The following is an 11,648-nucleotide window of genomic DNA, read 5'->3' on the forward strand; positions in this document are numbered from 1 at the left end:
CAGCATGTGAGATTTCGATTATGGCAAACACCTTTTTGTATTAAGAAGCATCATGGTGAATATTACTTACCAAAGACACTTAAGGGTGAATAGATTTAAGTGGAGTATTTAATTAAAGAAAAAAGATCATTGGTATTTTTATGTGTTTTTGTATAATAGTCAAGAAATCACAAAACGTTCCTCCTTATTCCTCCCCAGAAAGTTCTTTGACAGAACTAATGTATCTGAAATCAGAAGAGCAAGTGGGGGTATAGTGAAGATCATAGCTCTCTTACTGAGTGTGTATTTCTCATTGATAAGCATATGATATTTGACATCACAGCTAAAAAGGTGGCAGAGAAGAAGAATATATTTTTCCTTTTTTTTTTTCTTCATGGAAGAGCACGAACGCACTCCCTCACTACCACAAATTACACAGTTGGGTTTCCCACATTTGGGGAAATCGCAGGGGTCAGCACATCCGGAGTGCAATGGGTGAGCCTCGCCCCGGGAAAACCACCTAGAAATGAAGAATATTCTTAACATTGAAAAAAAAAACCCAGAAGTCTAGGAATGAGCATTTTCAAGCACTCTATCAATTGGCTTTAAGGATAGATACTAGATTATGAACTCTGAATCAAACTGCTCAGAGAGTAAAGTATTGCCGAATAGGTTTTCTCTGAAAATTTAGGCTAAAAATAACTTTAGTTTTGCCCAAATTTTTGTTAAATAAAAATATTCACAGGAATATTGAATTTTCTTTATGGAATCCACATGTGCCGCAAAACATAAGCTCTTACGGTTGAGCACGTGATACATTTTGGGATCGTCATTCTGAACAATAATAATCTCTTTCCAAAAGCCTAGATATAGAAGGTAATATGCATTTGTGGTTTTTCTGGTATGTATGATTGCTTTTTGACAAAGGGAAGAAAGAACCGACAACTCATTCATTGTGATGTTTTACCTTTTCTTCCAAATGAGAGGCTGTTGAATACCCCAATTACTTGATAAGAAATTAGAGTTAAAGGAATCATATGCATGCAATTCATGTATAGCTGTATGTATATATATACACCTATTTAAGTGTGATTCATAGAAGAAATGTGAAGATTTGATACTTAGAGATTTTTTATCCTTTAGAACAAGATAAAATTCAGCTCTGCGGGTTTTCCGACTTGGCGTGGACAAAAGCTCTATGCCTTGGGCGCAGTTCAGCTGTGGGTACAGATCAGGCTACATGCTGAGTGCTAAACAATTCACCAGCTGTGTATCAGAGTGGGTGAGCACAGAGGGATCTGTCGCAAACTGTTCTTATTCATCACATGGAACAGATGAGGGACCCCCCAAAAGGAAATGTATGTATATCTATTGGCTCTATGATTTAAGAAAGGCCTCAGTTACATCTCTCTTTCTGGGCTTAAATAATGGAACTCATGAACCTGGTAACTCTAATTAAAAAAAAAAAAAAGGAGAAGGAGGGGAGGAGAGCCAGCATGCAGAAAGAGAAAAGAAGCAAAGATAATAGTTGTGAACAGATGAGAGCATGTGAAGCATCAACACCTAAAGTTGCCTTACCATGTCTATGCAAAGATTTGTGAATTCATTTAATAAATATATTTTTGAAATGTATATTTCTAGTGCCATAGAAGAAGACGCAATGTATAATAAAAGGAACACACTTAGGTGATTGTTTAGGACTTAGGCAATTTGGATGCTGTTGTAATTATGTTGTTAGGAGTTTCTAATGAACTTTTAAAGCACTATATTATGGAAAATGGGAGAAAGACTAGGCTTTCGATGCCTGTAAACAGCATGGACTCTACAAGTGAGTATCATGGCAAAACATAAAACAAAAATTATCATTTTAACGATTTCAAGTATATAATCCAGTGATGTTAATGACGTTTACCATGTTGTATTACCAGGATCCTGGTGGCATAATGGTTATGTGTTGTTTTGCTGACTACAAGGTCAGCAGTTTGAAAACGCCAGCGACTCTTCGGGAGCCTGAAAAGAGTAACCGTGTCGGAGACACACAAAGGCAGTTTTATGGAATTGACTTGAAGACAATGATAGTGAGATATTGTATAACCATCAATTAAAAAAAAAATCACCCCTCCAGACGAGAAGCTGGTAATCAGTAATCTACTTTTTCTCTAGGCATTTGTCTATTCTAGATATCTCATATATGTGTAATTATACACTATTTGTCCTTTTATGTCTGGATTCCTTATCTCAGCATAATGTTTCCAAGGTTCATCCATATTGTAGGAAGCATTATTCATTCTTTCTTATGGCTGAATGTTTGGATATACCACATTTTCTTATCCATTCATCTCTTGGTAGATATTTGCATTGCTTAGGCTATTGGGACTAGTGCTGCTGTGAGCATTCATGCAACAGTTCATGTGTGAACATTTCTTTTTAAGGATCTTGGGAATTCTTAGAAGTCCGATTGCTTTTTAGTAATTGCCAGAATGATTTCCATGTCTGTCACACCATTGTATATCTCTTCCATCAATATATGAGAGTTCATCCTCATGAATACTGGCTATTTGTCTTTTTTTTTGCAGTTATATCCAGCTTAGAGGGTTTGAAATAGAAATCTTATTGTGGTTTAGATTTGTATTTCATTAATGACTAGTAATATTGAGCATTTTTCATATGCTTGTTAGCCATTTATATATCTTTTTTTGAGAAATGTCTACTCTTTCTTTGCATATTTTTAAATATTGTCCATTTGTATTGTGATTCATACCTTGTAAGATTTCTTTGTACATCTAATGCTCACTCATTAACAGGGTGAAGTTCCATAGATCAGGGTGTTCATACGTCAAGATCAGAACTATATGAAAATGTGATTTAAAACTATATCACAAAATGGAGGATGACTACATCATGACATCACCGCCAGGTGACACTGCATTATTACAAAACCACCAAGAACCGTGGCCTAGTCAAGTTGACGCATAACTTTAACTATTGCAGCCAGCAAGCATTACTTTCACCTTGCATCTCAACATTTGTTATGGTTAGATATATATTTTTATGTGTAAAACAGATTATTTTTAGTACCATAAATGTGAGATTTCACATGAGATAGCCCATTCAGATGAGAGGTGACTGTATATTCGAGATACTTGACACAACAAATATTTGATTTACTAATATTTTCTCCTATTCTGTAAGTTGTCTTTTCACTTTCTGATGAAGCATAAACCTCTTTAAAGTCCAACTTGTTATATTGTTTTCTTTTATCTCTTGTTAAATTAATGTCATATAAAGCTTTATCTCAGATGTGTTATGTCATTGGGGTCACCCTCTTGAATTGGTGTTATATGTTTTTCTATTTTTTGGTATATTAAACCCAGAATTGATGAATCTATAAGGACAGCAAGTAGAAAATGTTTTTTTAGGGGGGTTGGGGAGGCAGAATAAAAGAGGGATGAAGTCAAGGAGTCCACAAAGGAAAAGAATGTTTGGAAACTGATTGTGATAGCAATTGTACAATACTGCTTGGTGTGACTGAACTATGGAATAATATGATATATGTATTAACTCCCAATTTTAAAAATCTTAAAAGAAAAGTAACCATGGCCAAATACAAACCATAAAGAAATACTGCTTTGTTTTCTTCTAAGAGATTTATAATATTGGCTCTTATATTTAGGTCTTTGATTCATATTTTAGGGGTCCAATATCATTCTTTTGCATGGACACCCAGCGTCATTCATCGAAAAGACGATTCTTTTTTTCTTTCTTCAATGAACTGAATCATCTTCATAGCCACGTTCAAAATCAATTGGACATAAATCTAAGAACTTACTTCTGAACTATCAAATCTATATTTTATTCTCATGCCAGTATGACATTGTCTTAATTATCATAGTTTTGTAATGAATTTTGAAATAGGGAAATGCAAATACTATACCCCAAATCTGCCCATCTTTTATTAAATTTCAGCTATTCTGAAGTCCTATATTTCCATGTGAGTTTCAAAGTCAACATGACAATTTATGTAAAAAAGGAAGCTGGGATTTTCATAGACATTTACTTGAATCTATAGCAATGCTGAGTAGCATTTTTCTAAATATTTTATTCGTTTTGATGCTACTGTAAATAGAAGTGTTTTATTAGTTTCATTTTTGAATAGTTCAAGTCCAATTTATAGAAATATGATGAGCTTTTGAAGAATAGTGATCCATAGCCTGCAACCTTGCTGAATTCATTTATTGACTCTAAGAGTTTTTTAAATGAATCCCTTAACATTTTCTTTATACAACAAGATCACATCATCTGAGATTCTAATAAGGATTGCATGAAACCTATACATTCATTTGGAGAATGTCATATGCTCAATTAGTTTCCCTTGGGGTTTGTTCTATTAACACCTTTTATCTTAGAAGAGATAAAAGGAGAGCGAGGCCAGCAGAGATCAGAGGAGTATGTTAACACCATGAAAGAGGAGCTAGGAGTGGAGTGTGTCCTTTGACCCTAGGGTCACTGCACTGAAAAACATACAAACCAAGGAGAAGATGGATGTCGAGATACCTGTAGATCTCCTAGGGATGCGGTGCCTCCAAAGGAGCAAAGGAGACACGGACATTTCTCTTCGGCAACAGAGAAAGCCATCCCCTAGAACCGGCACTCTGAACAGTGAGAAAATATATTCCTGCCTGTTAAAAGCACCCACTTATGGTATTTCTGTTATAACAGTACTAGGTAACTAAAACCAATCCAAAACCCACCATTATCAAGTCAATATCGAGGCATGGTGACCCTATAAAGTGTTTCCAATGCTATATATTTTTATAAGCGGAAATACCATTATGTTTCTCCTACGGATTGGCTGGTCTATTTGAACCTCTGATCTTGCAATTATCAATCTGAAGCTTACTTAACAACACCAGGGCTTTTGTAACTGAGACCAAAACAAAAATCCATGAAACTCACTGCCATGTTCATATGTTGTAACTGACTTGTAGACAAATATTCACAGCAAATGTTCTAGTCCCAAACTGGAAATAATTCAAATATCTACCAACAAGTATATGGATAGTGGCATATTCACATAATGCAAAACAGCACAGCAATATACCTGAACTATCTACAACTGTGAAGGAGCCTTGGTGACTTAGTGGGTTATGCCTTTCACTGCTAACTGCAAGGTCGGCAGTTCGAAACCACCAGCCACTCCACAGAAGATGAGGCTTTCTATCCTATAAATATGCAGTCTTAGAAACCCACACAGGCTGTTCTACTCTGTTCTATAGGATCACCATGAATCAGAATTGATTCAATGGCAGTGAGTACACACACACACACACCAATGTACAATGATGTGCATGATTCCTAAATAATATGAAGGGGGAAAAAAAACTAGAGTACATTCCGTATGATTCCATTTCTATAAAGTGCAAAGCCAGATTGAACTAAAATTTGCTCTTAGAAACCAAGATAACAATTCGTTTCCTGGTGGGATCGACTGCAAGGTAGACAAGTTCTGAGATATTAGTAGCAGTTTCTTTCTGCGTGCCAGCTCCACTTTGGAAATATCCATATAATTATATATTACTTATGATTTGTGCAGTTGTTCTGCATATAGTCAGTTGAATAGGAGGTTGCTACTATTCACCTACTTCTTTTATTTACACCAGATGGCCGCTCCGCAGACGTCCATCATAAGCCAGGCAAAACTGTAGCGAAGGGCTTGGAGCGGGAGCAGTCTAGGGGCCCAGAGATTAGTTTAGGACACTAGCAGAAAAGTGCAAGTTAACGAGGATGAAGGCTGGTTTATGTGATCAGGAGGTGAGTAGATGTATATCCTTGGAGATGTATAGAATTTCAAGTATTTCTGAGTTCTCCAAACAAACAAATGTTTAAACAGGCAATTAGAAAGGCAAATCTAAAGTTTGCACAAGAAAGGGAAACAAGAATTCGATAGTCACAGAAGTCATAGAAATAGGTGTGATTGCCAAGTTTCGTGCTATCTTCATGATTGCTTCCATTGTTGATGTCACTGTGTGTGTAGTGTAGCTTATGATCTAGGGAACTCATGTTTCAGCACCATAACAGACACTGTTCTGTGGTGACCCATAGGGTTTTCATTGGCTAATTTTCAGAAGTGGATCACCAGGCCTTTCTTCCTAGTCTATCTGAGTCTGAAAGCTGTGCTGAAATCAATCTGCCATGGGAGACGCTGCTGGAATCTAAATGCTAGAGGCGAAAATGCATGCTAGCAACACGTAATCCACCAGGGTTTACAATACACTGAGAGAGGAGGGGCGGTGACACAGGTAGATGCTCATTAAGAGTTTGATAGATAAAAATAATAACACACAACATTATTGAGCTCTTATTCTGTTCTAGGACCTAGTCTAAGCGTGTTACAGTGAACTTTTATCACAAACCTAAGAGTTAAGACTATTAGTATCATCCTCATTTTACATATAAAGAAGCCCAGTCATGAAGTCTAAGTAACTTGCAAAAGGTCACACTGCTAGCGGAGGGCAGAACCAAGATGAGATGGCAGGCCACAAAATGCTACGAGCAAAAAGCACTATGGGCTCAGGTGCTGTAAGTCGGTGGATCCTAGGAATTGACTCCACAAAGATCTCGGAAGCATGGACAGTGATCCAAAGAGGTTTCAAAGATTTTTTTAAATCATTTTACTGGGGGCTCTTACAGCTCTGCTTACAAACCATCTATCAATTGTATCCGACATATTCAGACATATATTCCACCATTCTTTTCTAGACATTTACTTTCCATTGAACCCTTGGGATCAGTTCCTCTTTTTTTCCCTCCCTCCTCCCCCCACAACCCTCATGGCCCCTTGATAGATTGTAGATTGTTAATTATTTTCAAATTTCACACCAACCGCTGTCTCCCTTCCCTTCTGATTTCTGTTGTTTTTCCCCCTAGATGGAAGTGTGCAGTTATGTGCCATTCAATGCGATTGGTGCCTCCCTCCCCACCTCTCCCCACTTCCCCCTACCCTTTTGGTATCTCTATTCTCATTCCTGTTCCTGGGTTCCATGTATTGTCAGTTTTATGTCTTCCATTTACCTATGTACATGCTCCCGTCTAGTCTAGATTGGGAAGTGGCACTGGGGTCATGTTATGAGGGGATGAGGAGGCCTCAAGGGATCAGAAGTATATTGCGTGACCCATCAGTGCTCTACTACACCCTGATTGACTCCCTCCCTCCCTGCGACCCCTCTGTGGGGGATGTTCCATTGTCCATAGATGGACTTTGAGTTTCTGCTCCAACACAGCTCCATTCTCACCAATGAATTTTTGTTTGTTTGTTTACTGTTTGCTGTGAATCTTCTGATGCCTGTTGCCCAGTCTCGACACCTCATGATAGCACCGGTTGATGTGCTTCTTCCATGTGGGCTTGTTGCTTCACTGTTGGATGGCCGCTTGTTTAACTTCCAGTCTTTAAGACCCTAGACACTATATCTTTTAATAGCCGGGCACCATCCTCTGTCTTCACCACATCTGCTGATGCACCCATTTTGTCTTCAGCGATCATGTAGGGGGATTAGGGGATGAGCATCACAGAATGCCAATTTGTTAGAACAAAGTGTTCTTGTATTAAGGGAAGGTATGAGCCAAGGCCCAAGGTCAGTCTGCAGCCTCAGTATATTGCCTGATAAACATATGTACATAGGCCAATACCTCTATTGTTATGGTTTAATGTATTTACATAAGTGCACACCTCTGTTAATCTCCCTATCTATGCCTTTGCTTCCTAGAGCTTGCCTCTGTTTCCTTTTGCCTCCTCCTGCCCCACCATCAGTTTCCCCTTCTTCCACCTCTCAGTGCTTCCTCTCCACTAACTTGGTGTTGCTGTATACTCACAGGATCTCTACCCTCTCCTAGATGCAGGTTCCGCTTCCCTAGTTGTTCCCCTGTCCATGACTCCATCCACTCACCACACCCTTCTCCCCACCTATTTCTTCCCCCTCTACCTTCCGGGACCATTAGCCCCATTGCCTTATCTCTGGGCTTCCCTCCCATGGTCCAACCCACATAATTAGGCACACCATCCATGTCCTAGTCCGAACAATAGGAAACCATACGGTTGAAGAAAGAAAATGAAAAAGACAAGAGAGAAAAAGAAAGAAAGAAAAAGAAAAAACCCTATATAAGTCCAGGTCTGTTTGCTGGTCCCCATGAGACCCTCCCCCCTGGTCCTGAGGGAGATCAGGGGCTGCTCCTCCTCACCCGAAGTCCATTTTGGGGGCTCCTCAGGGGCTCTGTGCTCAGCTTTACTCCAAATGCTGATCTGTTATGCTGCATTCCCACTCTGTCTCCCTGCCATGTGTCCCCATTATTGTCCCCTGTCTCCGTATGATTCATGTCTTGAGCTCTAGGTAGTCCCACAGTCCTCTCTTTACCCCAGCAGCTCCATGCAGGGACCTCATTCTCTGGGCTTGATGTGCCCATATGGAATCTAGGCCTACTGCCCTTTCTCTTTTTCCTTCTTGGTTTGCTTCCATCTGGGTATGGTGGGTCGGTTCCTTTCCCCCACCTGAAAGTCTAGTGTCGTTCTCAGCAGCACACACATCCAGGGTGGGGGTCAAGCTGGTTCTGGTTGGAGCTGGCCCTATAGTCCAGTCTTTTCATGCATTCCTCCACGTGTTACGTATGCACGTTCCAATTCTGTGGAGACACAACCAATACCCTCCTCCTGGGTGGGTTAGTGCCCTGTTCCCCCCATGTCATCATCTCAGTTTCTCCCCACCCCCATTCTCCCTCCTCCTTTCCCCTTGGTTTCAGACTTTTAACTGGAAGTAGAAAAGTTGAAGAAAAAGACTACTTCTTTCACCCTTCTTCCTCATCACATAAGACTAAGAGAACTTGTCTGAAGCCAGTCACTGGTCTCAGAGACATGGTTAAACATGTTTTGTTTGGGAATAGACTTGTGCATTTATGAATGAGAACACTAGTGTCGATGTTTTTCAACATTCCCTGGGGCTTTAAGACATTTCACTGAGTGAAACAAGTCAATCACAAAAGAACAAATGTTGTATGACCTCACTCATATTAAAAAACAAAAACCAAAATCAGGCCAATTACTGAGACCAAAGTTAGTTAGTGGTTACCAGGAGGGGGAAAAGAGGTAGAGGTTGCTTAGGTAAGACTGCACTGCTAATTAATGTGATTGTCATCGATATGTTTTATTAGTAAAAATTGCGTGATAGATGTATTTACAAAAAATGATAATAATAATAATAAAATACAAAAGCTGAGGTGGCTTCTGTAGATCCGAATACCTCATGGGATTTGGTGCCTTGGTTTACAGGTTTAGGGTTATCTTTTCATGAGAATCCCCGTTAATTGCACTACTATCATATTTCGGGCTTCTGTTCTACTTCCCAGCGAAACTTGCTGGGGTTTTAAAAGGTTGCAAGTGCCATGCAAAGCACAATGCTTGCTGGATCCAAGAAACATAATATACAATCTTTGACAAGTTCCGTCTTTTCTCTATTGTTCATGATGTTGATCACTGATCTAGTTCTGAGATTTTGAGTTTTCTTTATATTGAGGTGTCGTTTACACTGGAGGCTGTAGCCTGGCCTTCATCAATAAGTGCCTTAAGTCTCCTATGCTTTTGGCAAAGAAGTTTGTGTCTCCGGCATACAGCATGTTGCTAGTTTTCCTCCATGCTCAATATGATGATCCTCTTCATATTGTTCACTTTCTCTGATTAGTTGTTGCACAGCCTTCAGAAATATGGCAAAAGAATATAGGAATAGGAGGAACTGGAACACGTGTCTATTTGTCTCCATGAGCAATTGTCTCTTTGCCATGTGACCTGAATCAAATCATGCCAGCTACCATTACAAATAATTTGATCAAGAATTCTATAGAAGGAGACGCGGAGGGAAGTAGTGATGGCCAGCTACTGAGAGGCCACGGAGCCAGCGACGACCGCACCAGTCGAACCCTCGTCGCCGCCGCCGCACCCCCATGGCGGCCACCAAGGATTTGCATGAGGATCGGGACACCACCGAAAACATAGATGAGCCTAACCACGACCCCCAGTTCGAGCCGATTGTTTCCCTACCCGAACAAGAAATTAAGACGCTGGAGGAAGATGAAGAAGAGCTTTTTAAAATGTGAGCAAAGCTGTGCCGTTTTGCCTGGGAGAAAGACCTCCCAGAGTGGAAGGAGCCGGGAACGGGCGACATGAAGCTCTTGAAGCACAAGGAGAAGGGGAGCATCCGCTTGCTCATGAGCAGGGATAAGACCCTGAAGATATGTGCCAACCACTACTTCACACCGCTGATGGAGCTGAAGCCGAACGCAGGCAGTGACCGAGCCTGGGTCTGGAACACAAATGCCGACTTTGCCGATGAGTGCCCCAAGCCAGAGCTGCTCGCCATCCGGTTTCTAAATGCTGAAAATGCACAGAAATTCAAAACAAAGTTTGAAGAGTGCAGGAAAGAGATGGAAGAGAGAGAAAAGAAAGCGGGGGCAGGGAAAACGGACGCAGAGAAGGTGGCAGAGAAGCTAGAAGCTCTTTCTGTGAAGGTGGACAGTGAAGAAGCTTCTGGGACCAAGGCGCCTGAAGGCGAGGAGGCCAAGGAGAAGGTGGAAGAAAAGCAATAAATGGGCTTATATTATTCCTTCTCCCTTTCTTTTCCTTATTTTTAATCCCACCTCCTTTTGAATTTATTTTTGTTTTGATTACAAGGAACTTTATATGAAGCAGTTTGAACTTCCAACATCCAGACTTTTTTTTGTTTTTCCTTTGAAATTTTTTGGTTTGTTCGTCCTCTTGAAGACGATTTCAGAAAATCCATGCCCCAGTCATGAAAATGTACTGTGCTCACTTTTTTTTTCTATAGTGGAAACACTTATTTATAGTTATCACCAATAGAGAATAAAAATGGCATTTGATAACTGCAAAAAAAAAAAAAAGAATTCTATAGGAGAATCCTGATCAAAGAGGTGGGGAACATGGAGGCAAGATGACCTCTGAAACTAAGATCTTGAAATCATCTTTAATCCTTAAATTGAAATATCGCCGAAGCCTTCTTAAAATCATGCAACACATTAGCTTAACTAGTTAAGAACATTTGTCTTGCATCTTGTGCTCTTTCTCTATGGTATCCAATTGATAGAAAATTTAGGTGGCAGTGAGGTTTTGTTAGTCTGGGAGGAACAACTTAGAAAAGGAGGGGAGTCACTATGAGACATACCGTCCCTTGATGGCCCAGGGTCCTAAGGGGGACAACACTGGAGACTCAGTGTCGGGACTGGCCCAGACTGACCTTGTGACACCGAGGCAAACCACTAAAAGCGTGCGGCAGAGCAACCATGGGAGCAGAGCAGGGAGGCCCTGAGGGAGTACAAAGGACAGACTCTGGGGCCAGAACATGGTACCCCATCAGACCTGACTGAAGGATACGCCTAGAGATCAAAAATTAGACCTTGATCTATTTACAGGTTTTTCTTTCTTTCTAAAAATTTTTTCTTATAATTAATCTATTCTTCTATGGGTAATTGGTTTCCTTTTTTCTTGTCATTGTTGTGTTCTCACTCATCGCCTATCTTGCTAGGGTTTGATTTTTGATGCATATTATTATCTCTACAGATCTATCTAGATAAGATAGACTGGATGAATAGTCTGGAGGAGAAAACAATGGGAC

General features: G+C 40.1%; 2 pseudogenes; one reads left to right on the top strand and one right to left on the bottom strand.

The window, feature by feature from the left end:
- Positions 1-372: 372 nt before the first annotated feature.
- On the bottom strand, positions 373-510 carry LOC115872611 (annotated as a pseudogene).
- A 9,382-nt stretch (positions 511-9,892) lies between these two features.
- LOC101661736 lies at positions 9,893-10,605 on the top strand (annotated as a pseudogene).
- Positions 10,606-11,648: the final 1,043 nt, after the last annotated feature.

The sequence above is a fragment of the Echinops telfairi genome, unplaced genomic scaffold (assembly GCF_000313985.2).
Source record: "Echinops telfairi isolate 266 unplaced genomic scaffold, ASM31398v2 ScPeMD7_7427;HRSCAF=8465, whole genome shotgun sequence".
NCBI classification, from domain to species: Eukaryota; Metazoa; Chordata; class Mammalia; order Afrosoricida; family Tenrecidae; genus Echinops; species Echinops telfairi.